The sequence below is a fragment of the Nannospalax galili genome, unplaced genomic scaffold, assembly GCF_000622305.1.
Source record: "Nannospalax galili isolate Female #2095 unplaced genomic scaffold, S.galili_v1.0 scaffold891, whole genome shotgun sequence".
In the NCBI taxonomy this organism is placed as follows: domain Eukaryota; kingdom Metazoa; phylum Chordata; class Mammalia; order Rodentia; family Spalacidae; genus Nannospalax; species Nannospalax galili.
Window position 1 is genome coordinate 3,766,873 of NW_008330576.1, and position 20,652 is coordinate 3,787,524.

Genomic DNA, 20,652 nt, shown 5'->3' on the forward strand with positions numbered 1-20,652 from the left:
GAGAGAGAGAGAGAGAGAGAGACTCTGAAGTGGTTGAGGGACTTGGCAGGCTGCCAGCTTTGAAGATGGAGGAGCCAAAACCAAAGAAAGTGAACCTCTCAAAATTCTGAAGCTTCATCAGTTGAAAGCAAAAACAAAACAACGGCAAATAAAAAACAACAACAACAAGAAAACAGTAACAACAGCAACAACCCAGGATTTCATCGCAACCCTGCAACTCCAGAGAATGACCTCTGACAAATCTGAATGAGGAAAGAAATGAATTCTGCCCCAGAGCCTCTGGAAAAGAATATGGCTCAGGAGACTGCCTTAAGCCCATTGAGATGCATGCCGGGACTTCAAAATAGTAAAGTATTTTGTATTAAGCTGTTAAGTCTGTAGTAATTTATCACAGCGTCAATAGAAAGCTAATACACAGGTGCTGTTATACTTAATCTATTTTTCTTATTCTTAATACAAATTATATCAATAGTATTTTTCTCATTTCTAATGTATTTTTATATTGTTTTCTATTAGTACAGCACACATTTTTTTTTACATATTCAGTCATTCCATTCCCAACCTTATATAGTACTACTTGGATTTCTTTTTTTCACAGATGGGATGAGGATGTATCTCTGTTGGTAGAGTGCACAAAACTCTGGGTTCCATCTCCAGCACCACAAAAAAACCACAAAACTGAGTCATAGTGGCCCATAAGAGTAATCAAAGCACTCAGCTGATAGAGGCAAGAAGATCAGATGTTTAAGGTCATCTTTGACTACATAGTGAGTTCAAGGCTAACCTTGGCTACATAAGACCCTATCGTAATACCATATATCTATATGTATGTCCACACTATTTAAGTTTTTGATATTTAATTCTAAAATAACTTTCTACAAACTATCTGATGTATCTGTCTGGTTAGAATTCAGGAATTTCTACCCCATCAATATATTTATTACCCAGGTTTCTTTTGGCTGTTTTAATATCAGCTTCTTAAATAGTAGCCCCTCATTTTGTTTTGCATTTTTTAAAAAATATTTTATTATTTTTATTTTATGTGTATGTGTATATTGCCTGCATGTAGGTAAGTGCACACATGTCATGCAATGCCTGCAGAGGACAGAAGAGGCTGTTGGATCCCCTGGAACTGGAGTTATGGACAGTCGTTAGCTGCCATGTGGGTGCTGGGATTTGAACCCGGTCTTCTGCAAAAACAGTGTTCTTAACTGCTGTGTCATCTCTCCAGCCCCTATTTAGCATTTTTTGACTGCTAGCGAAACATGAACGTTTGTTCATATGTTAATTCCTAATTCTTTTTTAGCAGAAAGTCTTAAACGTTTTTCATATTGATTTGGAAAAGCTCTTTAGACATTTATATTATTTAATGCACATTCTCCCAATTTGGCATGTACCATTTAATGGTGTTTCTAATCCATTTTGACACAATGCATTAACTTTCTGTGTAACCAAATCTATATTCCTCCCCCCGTATCTTCTTCCATTGCTATGGAGTTTTTTTAACTTGGAATCAAGTAAGTATTTACCTGTTTTTTTCAAATATTCAAATATTATAACAGAATTTACTTTGGTTTATGATGTAACAAGGGAGAGTTGGCTGCATTTTTCATAATTATCCAAATGTTCAAAGAGTTTTGAGTTATTTTCTCCCCTTCCCCTAAGAGGCATGACTTTGAAAACTACGCAAAACATGTTCCTCCTCCAAAAACCCTGACATGCAACTTCAGGCTCTGTGATAAAGTGTTAGTTTCCTTTTTTCCCTTCTCTTTGGGGAGGGGAGTTGGAAAATTATTTCTTGGCATCTCTCAGATAATTTCATGAATATTCTAAAGAAGCCATGTCATTATTATTTTTGCAGCTAATATTAAATATCACCTGGGAGAGTTATCCAAAGCAGGTCCCTTCTGAGGTACAAAGGTCTTGATCACACCTGTGTGGTTCAGTATTGCTCCTAAGCCACCCACCAGAGCTGGAAACAGACAGTCTCCTGTTTGTACCTCCAGCTCCTCCCACATGGTCATCTGTCATCCCCAAAGCTGCCCCTTACTAAGTGAAGGGTCAGAGTACTGTAGTTCCAGATGCGCACCGCCCTTTAGCCTGGCTCAGTCTCTCCTCCCAACCTCTTAGTCTTTTTTGTTCCTTTCATTCCTGTCCTTCCTACCCTCCCACCAGCTAGAAGATAGAATGCCATTTGTAAGCATTTATCTTTCCAGGAACGGCCTCTGAGGTTCAGAGAGGGGAGCCGGCAGAAGAAAGAAAAGCCAAGCCCATGAGTCGAGTCCTCAGGGTAGGGCTGTGCGGGCAGAAACCCAGCTCTGCCTCCTTAGGGCAACGTTGTGGCTGTTAGTCTTCTGGCTGCCAGCAGGGAACAAAGCCCAGAAGAAAACTGGCTTCTCCCCAGTCATTTTCCTGGGTGGTAGTTAGGACTTCTCAAAGCCGAAATATGTCAAACATCAATGATCAAAGGGAGCTATTTAAAGCATAGACTTTCTTATTGATGAAGCTACGTTTGGCGTTCCATAGACAGGTTTAGGGCAGAAGGGAGGAAGAAAAGAGTAATTTGAAATTAGTGCTGGCCCTATATAGCAAAGTCCTTAAGCTGTAACCTAAGAGGAAGCTGGTGAGTTAGGATTCAGAGGCTCGCTGCCTCCCTGGGCTGGGAGCCTGACCTGCTTTACCTTATCTAAAGAAATGACAAGGACTTCTTTCTCAGGGGCTTGGGGCAGGGGGAGAGCCCCCTGGGCTGGCCAGGGCTGCCTTTCTCCCAGCACTAGAGGGTGGCCAAAGAAGACTGGGAAACAAAACCCACAGCATGTTCTACTTAGGGCAGAGGGTCCTGAGGACAGGGTGGGGTGCACAGTAACTGCATTTCAGACATTAGCTCCTCAAAGGAGAGGTAATTTTTTCCTTGTGCTCTCAGCTAGCTAAACTTCATTTCCCAGCTTCAGCCCATGTGCTCCTTGAAGAGGTAGCCTGCTTCTCCACAGAAAGGGAGGAGAAGAATGAGGCCAGCCAAGAAGTCCCAAGAACAGTTCCCCCTCCATTCTTTCTTACTTGGCAGCTGGTCTACAACTGAGGGCACAGTTACCATGGCATCAGGATGACCCAGGGAAAGAGGCAGAGAGCAGACAGTGATCAGCTCTGGAATATGTTTGGAAGGAAATCTATTGACCTCATCCGGATTTCTAAAATTATTTTTCTCTTCAGTCATTTCAGTAGAAATTCCAATTAACATTTTAACTGAATAGCCTCTTGCATTCATCCTGGATATTCTCAAAATCAGTTTATCATATTAACATTTTATAAACGTTCACTTGTCTGGGATTATTATCAAAAGCATATAAGATAAAACTCTAATTTCAAGAAACTTTTGTACAGAGGAGCCAAGATATCAGCTCTTAAAGACCTGAAGACAAGTTCTGAGAAACAGGGGAAATAAAAATTGAAGACCAGCAATAAGAAATGCAGTAAACAGTACATCATCAATAGGTAGTGTAAACAACAATTTATAGAGGGGCCTGCATGGGGGAAGACTTCACCAAGTAGGCAGAAACGGAGCAGGGCTCATGAGAGGCAGGATCTGTCTGCCTCCTGGGAAGAAGGGAGAGAACTGCAGGATAGAAGGAATCAACTGACAGTGAGTGGGACCAGGGCAGGGAAGGCTCCCAGCCAGGGAGGCAGCTGAGCAGCTCCCATGAGGAAACAAGCAATAGGTCAGTTGAAGTCAGGCTCAAGTGGAGTCTTTAAGAGAAGAGTCTATTACAATAGCTCCAACTGGAAGAGACATGGAATGAGGGGGCAGTTTTGGTAACAGAATAGGGTCTGAATATGGAAGTAGCACAAGGTGATTGAGACCAGCAGGAGGAAGAGGGTAGTAGCTGGGTCCCCAAAAGAAGAGGTACCAAAGGAGTCAGTGAATTGCAAGGTGATCTTATCCAGTCTTGTAGTTTTGCCACAGGTACCTCGGGGGATGGGAAGGCTGTGACACATTCACCCTAGTATAGGCTGCTCAACATGGAAAGAATTGCCCATTGTCTTGGGAGCCTAATTGGTACTTAATGAGAGCTAAGTACCGCCTTTTCTACTAACATAAAGCCTGTGGTTTGTCCACAGAGGAAAATAGAAAATGTTCTGATTAGAAATGCATTCATGCCTAAGAAGGCATGTGCAGTGTTCAGAAGGATGTATAAGCTGCCCAAACTTCAACATATATGTGCATATATGATACTGACTCTAAATAGTGACAAATTAGCATCTTTTTTTTTTTACTAAACATCTTCCTATATTATTTTAGAAGTACTTTCAAGCATCCTGACTTTGGAATCCTACCAAAAGTGAAGCAACCACTCTCTCTCCAACAAGTGGCTGGCATGGGTGGTGCTAGTTTTGTCTCTTTAAGGAAAATGGACGGGATCTCAAGTTTGGTCTTGAGTTCAAGTATCTGAAGTGAATTCTCCCTGTCTTTCATGGCCAGGACCCTCTCCCATGTCTTGGCCCATGGTAGTCTTTTCAGTTTTTCGTATTTTGGGATATATAATGATAACTAGTTTTTTCTAGTCTCTCCCTCTAATGTGTATAGCTTTTGCCTCATCAAGAGTTTGGGATCCAGTCACCTACAATACAGGCATTAGTTGAGAGCTGCTAAAATGCAGAATCTCAGGATCTCTCCTAGACTCCTTAAATTGCATCTGTAACAACACAACAGTGGAAGATTCATGTGTAAATGAGCATTCCAGCCTCATTTCTCTAGGAGAGTGTATGTGTACTCACTCATGTTCATAGCCTTTGTTTTTATTATTACATTTGTTTATGTATCTCTGTGTGTGTGTGTGTGTGTATGTATGTATGTATGTAACAGTACATATGTGGAGGTCAGAGAGAGGAAAACTTGGAGACATTTATTTTCTCCTTCCACCACATGGGGAACAGATATTGGGTACTGAACTCATGTAGTCAGGCTTAGCGACAAGCAACTTTACTAGATGAGCCATGCTGCCATCCCCACATCCTTTTGTAATTACAAGGAACCAGAGCAATCATAAAGAAAATGGGACATATTTTAATTTAATTTAATTTAATTTAATTGAGATAGTCCTTTAAACCAACCACTCTTAACATTATATCTGATTCAAACTATCACACAAGGAGACAAGCAAGACACTCTGTAACACTATTTTACAAATGAAGAAATGGAGCATTGGAAAGTCTTCCTAATTCTAAAGGTCAAACAAGTGAAATCTAGACAATACTAAAGACATTCAGAGGAAGTCGAGTACAGTGATCATTAAGACAGATGGTGACAACAAAGAAGAAAACAGAAAACATGCTAGCATGTGGGGCAAGGGTTGTCCTGGTCCATCTTTTCAGTGTATTTTCGAATTTTAGGTCTCTTTTGCAGGCTGCTCACTCCCAAGGAACAAGATCCTTTATAGGGAACTCCTGACCCTGACCTACATACACTGACACTGATTCAACCAAAGGCATACATTAAGTTGTCTTGTCCCAAAATAAGTGTGCCTAAAAAACAAGTACAACACCCTTTACTCAAACTATAGAAGAATACAGAAAAGGTGAATTTAAGTTTTTCTCATTCTGGCTTTTCTTTTTAAACAGATGATTAGGGTTTTTTTTCAAAATAAGAATGCCTAGTCCATTGTTACTTACAACAACAAAATGCTGACAGTATTTGATTGATAAAAATACAATAAATTTTGCTCAAAACTTGATTTTTAGAAAAAATAGGCATAACAAATAATTCCACTCTTTTACACCCATGATAAATAACTAGAGACACAGTAAACAATTCTATTAAAATTGAAGCCATTAAATGCATCTCTATTTAATTCAACATAATGATTTAATAATTCAAATAAAATTTTAAATTCCTAATGGGAAAAATAAAGATGAGAGGAATAATTGGATATATATATATATGTTATTGTAAAGACAAAGTATACTAGAAAAGACAATTCCTAAGCAAATATTTATAGATTTTATATTAAACTAATAACCCAAATGAAACCTTATAGACTCTGATAAACCCACAATGTAATCATCATCTAGAATAAAAAACAATCAAGAACACTGAAGTAATTTGTTAAAGAAGAAAATTATAGTGGCTTTCCCTGCCAGCTTTTAAAATATGATTTATAATAACAACTCTCAAAACAATCAGTTATTGGATTAAAACTGAAAAAAGTTGACCAGTTGTTTAGAATAATAATCTAAATGAAATGCATAATATCCCAACAACCAACTCCCAGCCACGTGCATTGCTGACTTAACGCTGCGCTGGCTGTTCACTAAGACCTCAAATGTTTTCCACCTATGGAATTATTTACTTGAGTTTCATCTTCTCTGTTTTGTTACAGGATAACTCTCCTAGTGAGATAAAGCCAGGACTGTCATGTAAACATGCAATAAAAATGCGTTAAAGACTTTATTTGACTCATTATTTAGAGAAAACTAGGCAGATAATTACTACCATCCAAGATGAAGCCACAGAATAGACATACTTATAGATTTGGAAGATTGAAGCAAATTTATACGTAGGATTGAAATAAGTTATTTAACAGTATAACTTTAATTTTCATGCATAGAATTTTTCTGCAAGTCTCTAGAGAAGAAATATTTGGCACTGTTATGGGTTTGCCTAACTGCAAATAACCCAAAGGTAATGAAAGACATGGGATACCCATTGAATAACAAGTAGTTAACCCAAAGTGCTCCAAACAGTGCACTCTACAATGATATACAGCTTCTCTTCTGCCATTTACCCGGCTGTTTCCTTTGAACCTAACGGGGAGGGTATAAGTTAGCCTTCATTAGATCCTATACTGCTGGATTCCTCTGGTCTTACTCCCATCCCTCCCACGTGTCACACACATACATATTTGATCAGGATGGGATCAATGGCATTGCCCAAACCATTCATTTTTTTTCAACACATTGAACAGGACAGAAAATCAAAGTATATTAATCTTAACCATAGATGATAAATCTTCTTTTATATTGAAGAGGTAGAGGTGATCATCTGAAACAACACAGAGAAATATCATCCTTTAAACATCAAACTGAGATAATAATCATAGGAGAAGATGGACAGGACAAACGTGAGTCTTAATTCGCTTATATAACCAGTGGGTGCTTGGTATTTATTTGATACTTTATTTACTTTTGAGAGCCACTAGTTGCCAGGATATCATGACCAACAAAAGACAAACACCTGGTAGAGACCTATAATCTGCACTAGAGTAGGGGAAGCACATTAAGTAAACAGCATACACATCGGTGAAATGGTGAGGGACGTGCTTAAAGTGATCCCAGGAAGGGCTGTGGCTGTAAAGCGAGAGCACTTATGGAAACTGCAGTCATCCTCTTCATTTCAACCTTGTATTGGCCAGTCCCCATCTTTTACCTTCTCAGTCTTTGAGGGGACCAAGAATGTTCAAAGTGGAGGCTGCAGAGATGGCTCAGAGGTTAAGAGCACCAGACGCTCTTGTAGAGGACCCGGGTTTGGTTCCCAGTATCCATATGGTGGCTAACAACTTTCTGTAACTCCAGCTCCAGGGGATCTGGTGCCCTCTTCTCACCTCCATGAGCACTGCATGACACAAGTGACTTAGTATGTGCAGGCAATACATTCATACACATAAAATAAAAATAATAAATAAGGGGGCTGGAGAGATGGCTCAGCCATTAAGAGCACTGACTGCTCTTGCAGAGGACTGAGGTTCAGTTCCCAGCACCCACATGGCGGCTACAAATTGTCCTTAACTCCAGTTCCAGGGGACTCTGAAGCCCTCTTCTGACCTCCACAGCTTTGCACAACACGGGTGCACTCACATACATACAGACAATACACTCGTACACATAAAAAATATTAAAAAAAATTTTTTTAAGAATGTTCCAAGTAGAAAGAAAAAGGTGTTGCCATATAACACCTTTATATATATAAACTGCCTCATAATAGCAAATTGAGAATGGTCTTTGCCTCCATGTTCTCATTCTGAATAATCAGCACCAATCAAGCACTCCCTTTATGCAGGATATAAATAGTGAGAACAAGGCCCTCCCTGCTTACATTTCACTGTAACCTACTAAATAAATTCAGTCACATGCCAAACACCAGGATAAAATAACCCTGTTATTCTGCAATGGGTGCTTACTTCTTCTCTGTATATGCATACGGTAAGTAGTCACATAGTAACATAATTTTATAAAGAAATTAAAACTTGATTCACAGGTAGTGGAGGACATTTGCCAAACATTTATAATTGGCAATGGCTTAATATATAGCATATACAAATAATTTCTAAAATTAACCAATAATCTCACATCTCATTAAAATTGGATATATGTCAACAGGCATTTCATGGAAGAAGAAATACTTATGGCTGATAAAGTTACAAAAGTATGTTCAGTTTCATCGAAAGGAGGGTGCCCATTGAAACCTCACTACCTTGTTCTCTCTTTATTGGCAAAAATATAGACTTCTGGCAGCACAAGGTAGAGCAGCCAGAAATCCATGCGTGCTGGCAGGAGCGTGCACCGAAATGACCACTCAGGGAAGCACTCGCCTTCCCTCACTGCCAGGGTCTCTGGATTAAAATAAACGTGGAAGATTTTGGCTTCACGTCATCCAGAAAGTAGCAAACTATTACCTAAATACCCAGAGCAAGACAAACTTGACATTCTGAGTAGGCTGACTTCTACCCACTGCCAGTCACACTGTCAGAAACGTGAGATTTACACACACACTATATTGTTATACATGCTACTTATATGTGACCAATAAAATATAGGCACACTTTTATTTTTAAAATCTAACACAAACTAAATAAGGTATGCAATGCATGTGTAGTTTAAAGAGTAATTATTTATAGTGTTTACAAATCCTTGAAAATTACCCATCACTTGAAAGTGGCCCATCACTGAGAAGTACCAATGCTGTTTTCCGCTCCAGGATCATGAGATCTCCAGCATCATCTAAGATACACATGCCTTCAGCCCACGCTCTTCCCTGTGTGTGTGACATAATGGAAGAACTGACCACTTGGGTAGATGGTGCCAGATATATGCAGGGCCAGATTTCTCACATTAAGACATGGGCATGTTCCAAAAGTTCACTTTTAGGACAACTGCTGAAATGTGAAATTCATTTTCTTCTATAAACAATGTTTATGGTGTTGATGTCGACCACAGACTTGGCCCACGTACCTATGTAACCAGCAGAGTATCAGGAAAAGCATATTATGGCCAGATACAGTACTGGTAAACTATAACACACAACAAGGAAAGAAGTAGAAAAGAGAAAGAAGGAAATCATTTTAATTTACTTCAATTAGAAAGGCCTTCTATGACCATCTATGAATGTTCTGAACAGGAATTTGGGTAACGTTCAAGGATTTGCAGAAACTGGCATTTTAGCAGTGGTACTAGAACAGTCATTATTATCCATGCTTTCTTCCTGCAATGTTTCTTGCTCTTTTTCTTCATACCAACATATCACTTGTAGAAGTCAAACTATTGACTTGACAAATGGAATAATGCAGAGAGGGGAATATCTGAAAGTGAGAAGGGAGGGCTTCTCTGGGAAGCAGAAGGAAGCAGTGTCTTGAATAGGCTAATTGATTAAAAGCCCACACACACTTATTTATCATCCACCGCCTGTCTCTACATTAGGTCTCAGGGATACAAAGAATAAAACAGCCTGTGGCTTCCTACACTGGGCCTGCACAAGAATGACCCTGTCAACAATCAGTTATGGATGAGAAAGGGGTTCACGGGGCCCTTCCCCTCCCTGTTGAACTACTAACTACCGATGGATTCTGGGAGGGGATAGTCACTGTCATCAGCTGTGTGGCCACTGCTGAGCCCACCAGCCTCCAATGAAAAGTTCCAAACCCATGGTCACATAGACGGCCTCAGTTAATTAAGCTCAGTAGGTCACAGAACACAACAAAAATCCATGAATGTGTCAGGAGGAGGAAGAGTCCATGTGTGAGAGTACTTAGAATGCATGTTACACGTGTATGAAAATGTCAAAGAGCAAATTTAATTAATAAAGATAAATTTAAATTTTTTTAAATTAAATACAGACCTATTCTCTAACTATAAAATAAATTAAAATGCTTAGAAAAAAAAAACAGTCACTATCATTATGGCTTCAGTCAATTTCAGTGGGCAACCGAACAAAATGAGGCAGGGGCTGGAAGTCAGAAGGGGCAAGTAAACACAGCTACCACAGCGGACGGTACAGGAGCATACCATACTGGGGTATGCTAAAGGTATATCACATTATTATGTGCTAAATGCTGTATTAAAGCAACAGCCAGTACAGTGTAGGGGAATGTGGATATTATTCTACAGTGACTTTTTTAATTTTTAAAAGATTTCTATTTTAATTTTGTTGGGCGTGGTAGTGCACGCCTTTAATCCCAGCACTCAGGAGGCAGAGGCAGCCAGATCTCTGTGAGTTCAAGGCCAGCCTGATCTACATAGTGAATTCCAGGACAGCTGGGTCTACAGGGAGACCCTGTCTCAAAAACACCAAAAAGAAAAAAAGATTTTTATTTTAATTTTACTTTATGTGTATGATGTTCTGCCTGCATGTATGTAAGAGTACCACATACATGCCTGGTACCTGCAGAGGCTAGAAAGGGGTTTTAGATCCCCAAGAACTAGAGTTAAGTATAGTTGTTAACCATCATATAGGTGCTGGGAACCGAACCTGGATCCTCTGTAAGAACAGCCAGTGTTCTTAACCACTGAGCCATCTCTCCATCCCCTAAATTGATCTTTAACCTTAAAAAATAAATGTCTTTCAGAAGGAACAAATGTATGAAGTCATTTTGAAAGTGATTGGGGTTCCCAGTAAATGTAGGAATGGAGAGATGAGGCTGAGGGAAGAAGAGGGAGAGGCATCCTACATCCTTGAACATCAGTAGACAGTTGAAATTCACTTCTATTAGAAATTCGGAGATAATGGTTTCAATTTATAATAGTAGATTGGTTAGAACCAAGGAAGACTTATTTAGATGGAATTAAATCATTTTGCATGGTTTAAGAGAGTAAAGACAGTGTCAGGAAACCAGGGCTCCCTTTATAGAGGACCTCCTAAAGGGAGGTCTACAGGTATTGGATTGGAATTCCTTTGCCATAGCAGTGCCCGAATCAGTTCAGTGTCTTTCAAGGGAAAGCAAGTTAGCAAAAAAGACCAATGTGGGATCTGGGGAGGAAGGAGAAGCAGCACTGGATGTCTGTGAGTGCCCAAGCCACGCCCCTGCAATGATTGCACCCTAAGATTAAAAGCAGAGTAAAGATTCTATTGCCGTGTTCAATGTCTGGTGACAAAATGGAAATCCTGCAGTACAGGTCATCTGCAAGCCCTGGGTCATACGGAAATAGCGAGTTCATGTTTAATCATTGGCAGGAGTTAATGAACAATCACATACTTGTTTGTCTCTTCCTTTGGCACTTCTGCCATTTTGTTTCTAGCATATTCTTCTTTCTTTCTTCCTTCTCGCCCCCAACTCTTACCAATAAAAGGAAGCCTTGGCAGCCAGAAACCTCTTCTGTGAAGAATGCTCTCTTACGGTGCAGTCATACAGTCCTCTGTGTCTCTGGTTTCTGGCTATTCACAGATGGTTGGGTCTGAGAACCTTGTACAAAGGATAAAAATGTAACTGGTTTATATTTTTAAAGTGAAAATAAAAAACGTATTAAAAACCCTTAAACCCTCATGTGTTAAAGTCGGAAACAATACCATTCTCAGAATTCTAAATCCCACTGTCCCTGGAGTCACCATCCCAGGCAGGTGGTAGATGGCGTAATCTCTAATGCTTTGTGCATTTCGGCCTTCCCTCCCACCACTCAGGAAGTGAAGCCTGGCATCTGGCTGAGCATAGAGAAGGAATGCACTGCCACCTGCAGGCTGTAAACTTAGGGACAGCGTAAATTAATACTTAATTTGTGGGAAAATGTTTTATTAATGTAACAGTTTCACAGCTGTAAAAGCCTCTAAGTTAGCGAGATTATCCTCTTGCCTTTGAGAAGACCTGTTCCTAAATATGAAAGAACTTGGGCTAATATTAGAGAGCTCAGTTCTCAGATAATTAAGCTTAACCCAAGTTAGACTTTCTCTGTGGGAACTGAGTCTTAGGCTGGATTTTGCACAAAGTCCAGTGAAAAGGTGGTGGGCAATCATCTGCCGATGCTCTCTTTACGCTCTGAGAACTCTCTGGGTCTCAGTTCCTCTTTTGTAAACCAGAATAGTAGACCAGATTCATGTTTTTCTTTTTAAAAAATAATTTATGTGTATGAGTGTATTGCCTGCATGTATGTAAGTGCACCTATGTCGACCAATGCCCACAGAGATCAGAAGAGGATGTTGCATTCCCTTGGAACTGGAGTTACAGATGGTTGTCAGCTGCCATGTGGGTGCTCGGAATCAAACCCAGGCCCTCTCCAAGAGTAGCCAGTGCTCTTAACCATTAAGCCACCTCTCCAAGCCCCATATCAATGCATTTCAAACTGTGATAACTGGACCAAGGCAGGTGGCAGGACCAGGCTCTGTAACATGTTAAGTTGATCTGCCTCCATCCTGGGACCCAGATCTACTGAGTTGGAAACTGGGCAAAATGCTGCCCTCTAGGTGGGTGATTGTAATGTGAAAGTGTGAGAATTACTAGATCACATGACTTACAGATATTTAATAAGCAATTCTTTTCCTCTAAGATGATGACATCAAAAGTTCAACCACCTGCTTTGAAAAAGCCGTCTCTTGGGAAGGTGGTGTTGAGAGGAGGCTGGGGGAAGGTTAGACTTGAACCTAGGCTTCCTACTCTTCTGAATGCCAATTCAGTCACTGATGACCATTTGTATGGTCAATGAAATGTCTAAAATCTATTGTTTCACAGAATAGTCTTCACCTGAGTCTCTCAAATAAGTACCTCAAGCCATCACTCTGCCAACTCCGGTCTAAGCTACTGCATCTTCCTGGTGAGACCCCAGCAACAAAATGCCATCCTTCCAGGCCCAGATTTTCCTCTTCCCACAGCTTTGTAAATGAGAAATCACATTTTCTCTTCCTTCCTGAATCCCCCATGTGCATTCTCAAACTACTCTCAGTAATCATTGGTTCTTCTTCCCAGAACTCCCCATGGACTTCTGCCTATGTGACTCATACGCTCATCCTATGTGTCTGGCAAGTCACCAGCACAGCTCTGACCAAAACTGATGATTAGTTTTAATTCTCCAAAAATACAAATCTGAAGTTTTGAACAATATCAAGCTATTCTGTTCTTCCCATCCTTCCCCCACTGTGGGCCTAAGGGATTCTATGAAAGGGTCAGGCTAATTTTTTTAAAAATCTGACCCCCTCCACAAAAAGCACAGAAATGGAGGGACAGGGGCAGTGAGGGCTTCCAAGCACTGTTGGACGCCAGTGTGGATCAGCTGACAGTCCTCAGTTTCCTTGGTTGTAGAATACTTACTTTGGCAGTTTGACAAAACAAAATATAAACCATTGAACCCAAATTGTAAACATTCCTTCAAAGAAAACAACAAAAGAAGCTATATTTTTACTGCAGTAAGTGCTTAAAAAAAGAAAAATATCAGTCATAATTTTAGTATTATTTATGCAATAATTACTGACATTGGCTATTAAACTGCTTTGCCAATAGACCCGTCTATTATTAAGAATCAGGAGTCTGAAGTGATCTCATCTGAATGCTGTGTTACATTTCCATACCCAGTGTGTGCCCAGACTCTGAGGTGAAGGGGCTGTTCGTTCATGTGCAGCTCTTAGGCCCGCTTAGCATCACTGGGCCCACTGTTAAACTGCATTAGGATAAACACACTAATACAGCCATTTAGGGACAAAACCAAGCAAAGTTTATTTCGCCACACTTAAATTTTCCTTATACAGATGTCATTTTAAGAAGCTTGTTTGTAGTAAAGAGGCCACTTGAAGTAGGATAAAAACAGACAGGATCAAAGTTTGCCTCTTCCCTTTAAAGGGCTTATTTTGGTTTCCTATGATTGGTGGGAAGGTTAGTTTTGTATATATGTGAGTTTTGCAAAAACCCACACTTTATAAATTGCATGTTGTCTTACTAAACGCTTATCACCATATTACATCCTAAATGATCTAGCATGGAGAGATGTTTTCTGCCCAGCCCAGAGCAGCTGTCTGGAAGCTGCCAGGCGGAGGTGGTGGCATTTCTACTGGGCCGGTTAGTAAAAGACCCTTTATTGTCTAATGGCAGAGGACTGGCTGTAGAGTATATCGTGTGCTCGGAATCCTTTGAAATAAAGGTGCAGGAGGAAGAGAATGGGTGCTATTCAGCTTCATGAAGGCCAGAGCTGTTCCTAAGAACAGAGACTGTCTTCATGGAGCTGGTCTATTGTGCCTGGGTGGAAGGGGACTCTGACAGCAGAGTCTTGTGGGCACAGAGGGGTGAGGAACCCTCTCTTATGGCTTCTCTGGATGGCTCTGAGTCCAGACAAAGGAATTGCTAAAGAATCCAGCCTTGTTTCAAGATGTTTATGAGGTCACTCTGAAAGGAATTTTTGTTCACCCACACTAGAGAGTTTCAGGGTCCTTCCCAAAGGGCTGGGGATAGGGGCCACACAGCTGGAAGAGTCATTCAGCATGTCCTGCCTGTGCTGATTAGTTTTTGTTAACATGATACTAATTATAGCTATCTGGGAAGTAAGGAACTTTAATTGAGGAATCTCCTCCATTAAACTGACCCATGGACATGTCTGTAAGGCAATTTCTTGATTGCTAATTGATGTAAGATGGTCCAGCCCACTGTGGATGATACCATCTCTAGGCAGGTGGGCCTAGGCTATATAAGAAAAATAACTGAGCAATCCAAGGGAAGCAAGCAATAAGCACTTTCTTCCAGAGTCTCTGTTTTAGTCCCTGCCTCCAGGTCCCTGCCTTAGCAGTGATGGATTGTGACCTGGGAGTTGTAAGATAAAATAAACCCGTTCTCCCATTCTAAGTTGCTTTTGATTAATGTTTTATCACAGCAACAGAAACCAAACTAGGCCACTGCCCTTCCCAGGTGATTGGTTACATTCAGTAATAGTCTTCACCTATCACTTGGAACATCTTTGAAATAGAGAGGGCAGGTACTAATATTTCCATTTGATTGAACCTAAAAGTATAATGACTTAATCAGACTTCTGCGGCAAGTGAACCAGATCTACCACCAGAGCCCACATCTTCTCATCTTTGGTAGAGCAACACACTTACTCCAACGCTTGGCAGCTCCTCAGAGCATTTCCAGGCCCAGGAGTTACATAGCCCATGGTCTGGAAAGGTCTACCTTTCTGCCAGCTCTCATTATGAATGCTGTAAGTCTCACTCGCTTTCCACCACAGGTCAAATATGCACTCATCACAGTATACTGTGAGGATGGAGCTGGACGTGGAGCAGGACATTAACTTTAGGTGACTGCTGTGATAGTAGCAGGACACACTAATGTCCTCAAAGACCAGGGTCTTGTGCCTTAAAGCACAGCCTCCAGGATCTAACCCCAATACCCAGGGCCCCATGGAGCCTCTCAAATTTCAGGCAAAGGCAAACCAGAAAGCAGCTACAGGTAGCTTAGCTGAAGCCCTTCTCTGAAGAGGCCTGGAGGCAGACTAGTGCCATTGAGATGTAATAAAAGGAACTTCACAAATAAAGCAAAAAAGTGGCACAGGATTTTCTGCATGCAGAGTTAGCCCAACAGGCTCCACCCAAACACCATAGGACTTCTGCGTGCATGAGGGAGGACGGCCTCACTTGAGGGAAATATCTCTTCTTTGATGACCTCACTGAATTCTTATCAAATGTAATTTGACAAGGCAAATCCAAATCATCCTGACCCCTGCAGTCACACAAGAGTCACTGAGTGCTTTGGGGTTGGTCATCTTGTCTATTTGGGTGCAGAACAGCTTTGTGTGTCCAGCTCGCAAAGCTATATAAGTGTGACTCAGTGTGTGTGTGTGTGTGTGTGTGTGTGTGTGTGCGTGTGCGTGTGTGTGCGTGTGTGTATGTGTGTGTGCTAGGGAAATATAGCTTACTTGTAAAAATGCTTATTAAAATATAGAGAACTTGGCTCCTTTTTCCTCGTTTGATAGCATAGAAATACGTGAAAACCACAAAAGAAAATCTACGTTCACAGCGCCTAGGAAGTCAGGTGGAAGGAGGGTGGCTTCATTTCCATCTCAAGATTGGACTTAGGCCCCTTTGTGCTTTAACACAGATTTCAGGGTCGCACAAGTAGAGTTTTGATTTTTAGGTTTGGGTAGAGATGCAGATTTCTACACCCTGATAAGTTCCTAATTGATGTTGGAACTTTGCTTTTTTACTGATACAGAGAAATTTTCAAAAGACAAAGAAAGGGCCTTGTTGAGAAAACCACTCTTATGGCAGAGTCCAGCAGAATGCTGGGTGACTTTGGGGATGGAGCAGGCAGTAGCCATCCTCTCAAGAACATACCCTGCAGTCCAGCAATCTGTTTCCAATTTAAGGGAGGAAGGCAAGTACCCAGCTCATGCTGAGCTCAATAACCCTGTCCTCTGCAGGTGACTCTTCTCTTGCAGCCTAGTGGCACATGCTACCTGCAGGTCCCAGATAACTTTGTGAAGACTCTTACTTGCAAGGCTAAACACCCGTTCTCAGCTGTTCACTTTCTCCCTTTCTTGGCACCTCCTCTTTCTACCTTCCATAAGAACCACCTCTTTCTTTCTCACCTTCCTTCAGACAGTGACTCTCAGAATTTAATTCCCCCCCCCCCAATTCTCTGGGGATTGTGTAAAGTACAGACTGTATAGTAGAACTCATACAAGCAGGGCTGGGACTCCACATTTCTCTGAAGTTCCCAAGGGCACACTGAAACTTTTGGTTCCTGGACACACTCTGAGTGTTAAGTGTATTAAATAATTTGAGGCCTCTCCAGACTATCTGTAAATCCCACCTTTTATCCCCTAGTTATCCTCTGCTACAGGAGACAGGGTGCTAAACGGGAATTATATCTCCTGTGAGAGCAAATGGTCTTAGCAACCTCGGCCTCCCATGGTAACAGAGGAGAGTGTTCATAATTCCTGAGGTGCCGGGGACTGATGCCACAGGGACTTGGAGTTCAGGACTCAGAGGTGAGGTTTTGATGTTCAGGATCATTTTTATCATCCTCCTTGTGTGAGTCTGACCTCTTTTACTGATGAAGGATCCAGTCCCTATGGTGAGTCAACTGACCGGATTATTTATTTGCAATTTGTACCCTATCTCCTTAAAAAATTGATCGAAGGCAGTGAGACTGATTATGGATTTGGGCATCTACCTAATAAGTCAGACATAAACCTTCATGTTTCCAACTGCCTTCTTTTTACAAAGAAAGAAGTGGAGGAGAAACCGCCCTTTTCCTAGGTTTCTGTGATCTGACCAACTAGTCTTCTATGTCTCAGAAATTTCATTATATCAGAACACATTCTCAACTGTTCTTTTACTTTATCTGAAAAATGTCAGCTGAAATCAAAATGATGTAATTTGAAGATGATTTATCAATAAAGTACAGACACTTCTTTGACCATTCTCCTCTGCACCCTCCATCCCATCCATCACTAAGTCGTGTCCCAGCTGTCGCATCACTCTTAGAGTCCCTCTCCTTCCCTCACTTCCATGGCAACCAAATAGCCCAGTACTGATGACCCCACACAGGAGCATCATGATTAGTACTAGCAGTTATTGACAACCTGTTTCGGACAAGCCACTCTGCTAAGTTCTTCACACATTAACTTGTTAACTCCCAGTGTGATACTATATAAAGGTGCTGTTGCCTGTTTTTATAAAGACAATAAATTTGAGGTTCGTAGAATTATCCTGCCTAAATTTTCATGAGCAGCAAGCACGGTCCTGGGCTGTAGTGCTATGAAGCACACTGACCTGGGTTGGGGAGTGGCATTGAGAGAGGAGTGATTGTGTTATACACAGGGACAGGCTTCTGAACCTTTAGGAGAGTCCTAGAACACCCCACTCTTTTTAATACACACCTGTTATGAATTAAGCCAGCCAGCTTTAATTTTCTTCAAGCACACTGCCTGCTCTAAAACTTGCCTCGTCACCACCAAGGCCACCAACACACATGTGCACGCCTGCCTCAGGAGGGGAACTACAGAGGAACATCTTTGTTGTCTCTGCTCTTTCTTTGGTGTTTCAGTGACAGATTCTCTTCAATTGATTTGTACTGGTTCACCTTGAATGGAGGGACCATTATGCGCTTTACGCAGGCATCTTCTAAGGGTATTAAACTGCTATGACTTTTGATGGGCAGAAACTCCACAAGAGTATTCAGATCCATCACCTCCAGTGTCTGGTGGCTTGGACCCTGGTTCTACCATTTGGCAGAGAGGCTGAGGGAACAGACAAGGAAGAAAACCTGGAAAAAAGTGTGCCATCCACTTTTTATTCACCTGCCTCCACTGGAGGACAGGCCAATCCTAACCACACAGGACTGAGCTCCTCCTCTCCCAAGCTGGACATCACTGGGAGCCAGTTCACAGACTCACCAATGACTGTAGCTGCAAAATCAAATACTAAAAAAAAAAAAAAAAAATAGAAAAAGTCAACCCAGTTGTATTTTCGATTGGGGAAGAAACAGATATGAGCAAGAAAGAAAGGCTATGTCTATAGGACAAGACTTGGAGGTCACTACAGGCCGTGAAGAAGCCAAGCCATGAGGAGGCCATTACTCTGAATGCACTTAGCCAGGAGGCAGAGGACATGAGGAGGGAATACCTTGAAGAGCAAGTGGAGAGTGGGCACTGAGAGGGTGGCTGGGCCTCAAGGCAGAGGAAAGAAAGGTGAGGACCCAGGGATGTGATGATGAGGCCATAGCTGCTTTGGTTCTGCAAGACTGTCCAGCCTGTTCCTTCTCTGCCAGGCTGCTTAGTGTTACAGTTCTCCATGTATACCTCCTGACTCCAGGGTGCCCAGGACTTGAAGCTACTGAAGGGTGTGATGGTGATGATGATGATGGTGGTGGTGGTGGTGGTAGTAGAGGTGGTGGTGGTAATGATGATGATGTTTTACCAAACAAGCTGATATGGACATAGGGATAAATATTTCTGCCAAGATGGAGTTGTACTTCCTAAGTACCCAAACTAGGAAGAAGGAGGGATGATTTCTTCCTCTCAAAAACAGAGAAAGAACCTATAGGCCAGTTGTTCTGAGTGGGAACTGGGCACATAGAAGCATAATCGTTACCGCTTGAAATTAATGGATATAGCCAGACCTGGCAGCACATGCCTTTAAGTCCAGCACTCAAGGGAGGCAGGTGGATCTCTGTGAGTTCAAGGCCAGCCTGGTCTACACAGTGAGTTCAGACCAGCTGGGGCTACAGGGAGACCCTGTCTCAAAAAGAACAAAAGAAAGAAAGAAAGAAAGAAAGAAAGAAAGAAAGAAAGAAAGAAAGAAAGAAAGAAAGAAAGAAAGAAAGAAAGAAAGAAAGAAAGAAAGAAAGAAAGAAAGAAAGAAAGAAAGAAAGAAAGAAAGAAAGAAAGAAAGAAAGAAAGAAAGAAAGAAAGAAAGAAAGAAAGAAAGTTAATGGATGTTCCTTTCTAGGAAAGCAATATTGATAAGACAAACATTAGCAGCACTAAAGCAATCTATAGCACCGCATTTCCCCGTTTATTACTTTTGTTTATTCGTTGCTTCTTTAACTTTCTTCCCACTGTTCCATGCACTTGTCTAGTGACTTTGACCTCGGCCTCCATAGGAAAACTTATTATTGCACACTGATGCACAGTGGCCTGTGACTAAAGGAAGGCTGGGCCCATGCCTTCTGAACAGTTTCTGGTTCTGCCTTCCCTAGCCAAGTCTGAACTCTGCAGCTTTTCAAAGTTCTTCCTTGTCTGACTGTACCCTCCCTACCCAACTTTATTTCTCTTGCCAATAATAACCCATTAACTCAGTCCCAGACTTCCATTAAAAGGCTCATGTAGATTTGCCACAAGCAGCTATTTTGTTGTGACTTCTAAGCATTTTATATCCCTAGGACAAGGCTGGGAAAATAAAGTCTGGGCCCTAGAAGATATTTCTTCACCTTGCTGTTGTCACAGCTAAACGGAGTGATTCATTAGCCCTTATGAGAAATGTCTGCCTGTCATGCTTAGAAGATATTACAGTTATTTTGCAGTAGCAAGTCAATATTCAGAGAAAACTGAAATCTCTTCCTTCTCTGAACTGGCATCACCCTTTGGGTTTACAGTGCATACAGTCCTGATCATCCGCAGCTTTGAACCGCTGTGACTTCAGCACATGCGCAGCTCAGCTTCTACAGGTCTCCATTCCAGTGATAACTGGTACAGGTCTGGCTTCCTGATAGGAAGAAGGGAATCTGTAGTTCTTTGTTTTCACCGAAATGCTACCAATCCTGAAACTGAATTTTCCTGTCTACTTTTAAAAGAAACCAAACCATCAATCCCTTTCCCTGTTGGTTTTCTGCCACTGTAAAAAGTGCCATGTGCTATGTGAAGATAAGTCAAAGGTCCTGCTCAACCATGGTTGGCTTCACTTGGAAGCATGGAGGAAATGATTCCTCTGTGTTGACCCTCCTCTTTGTAGACTGGACACTGGTTCAAGTCCATCTG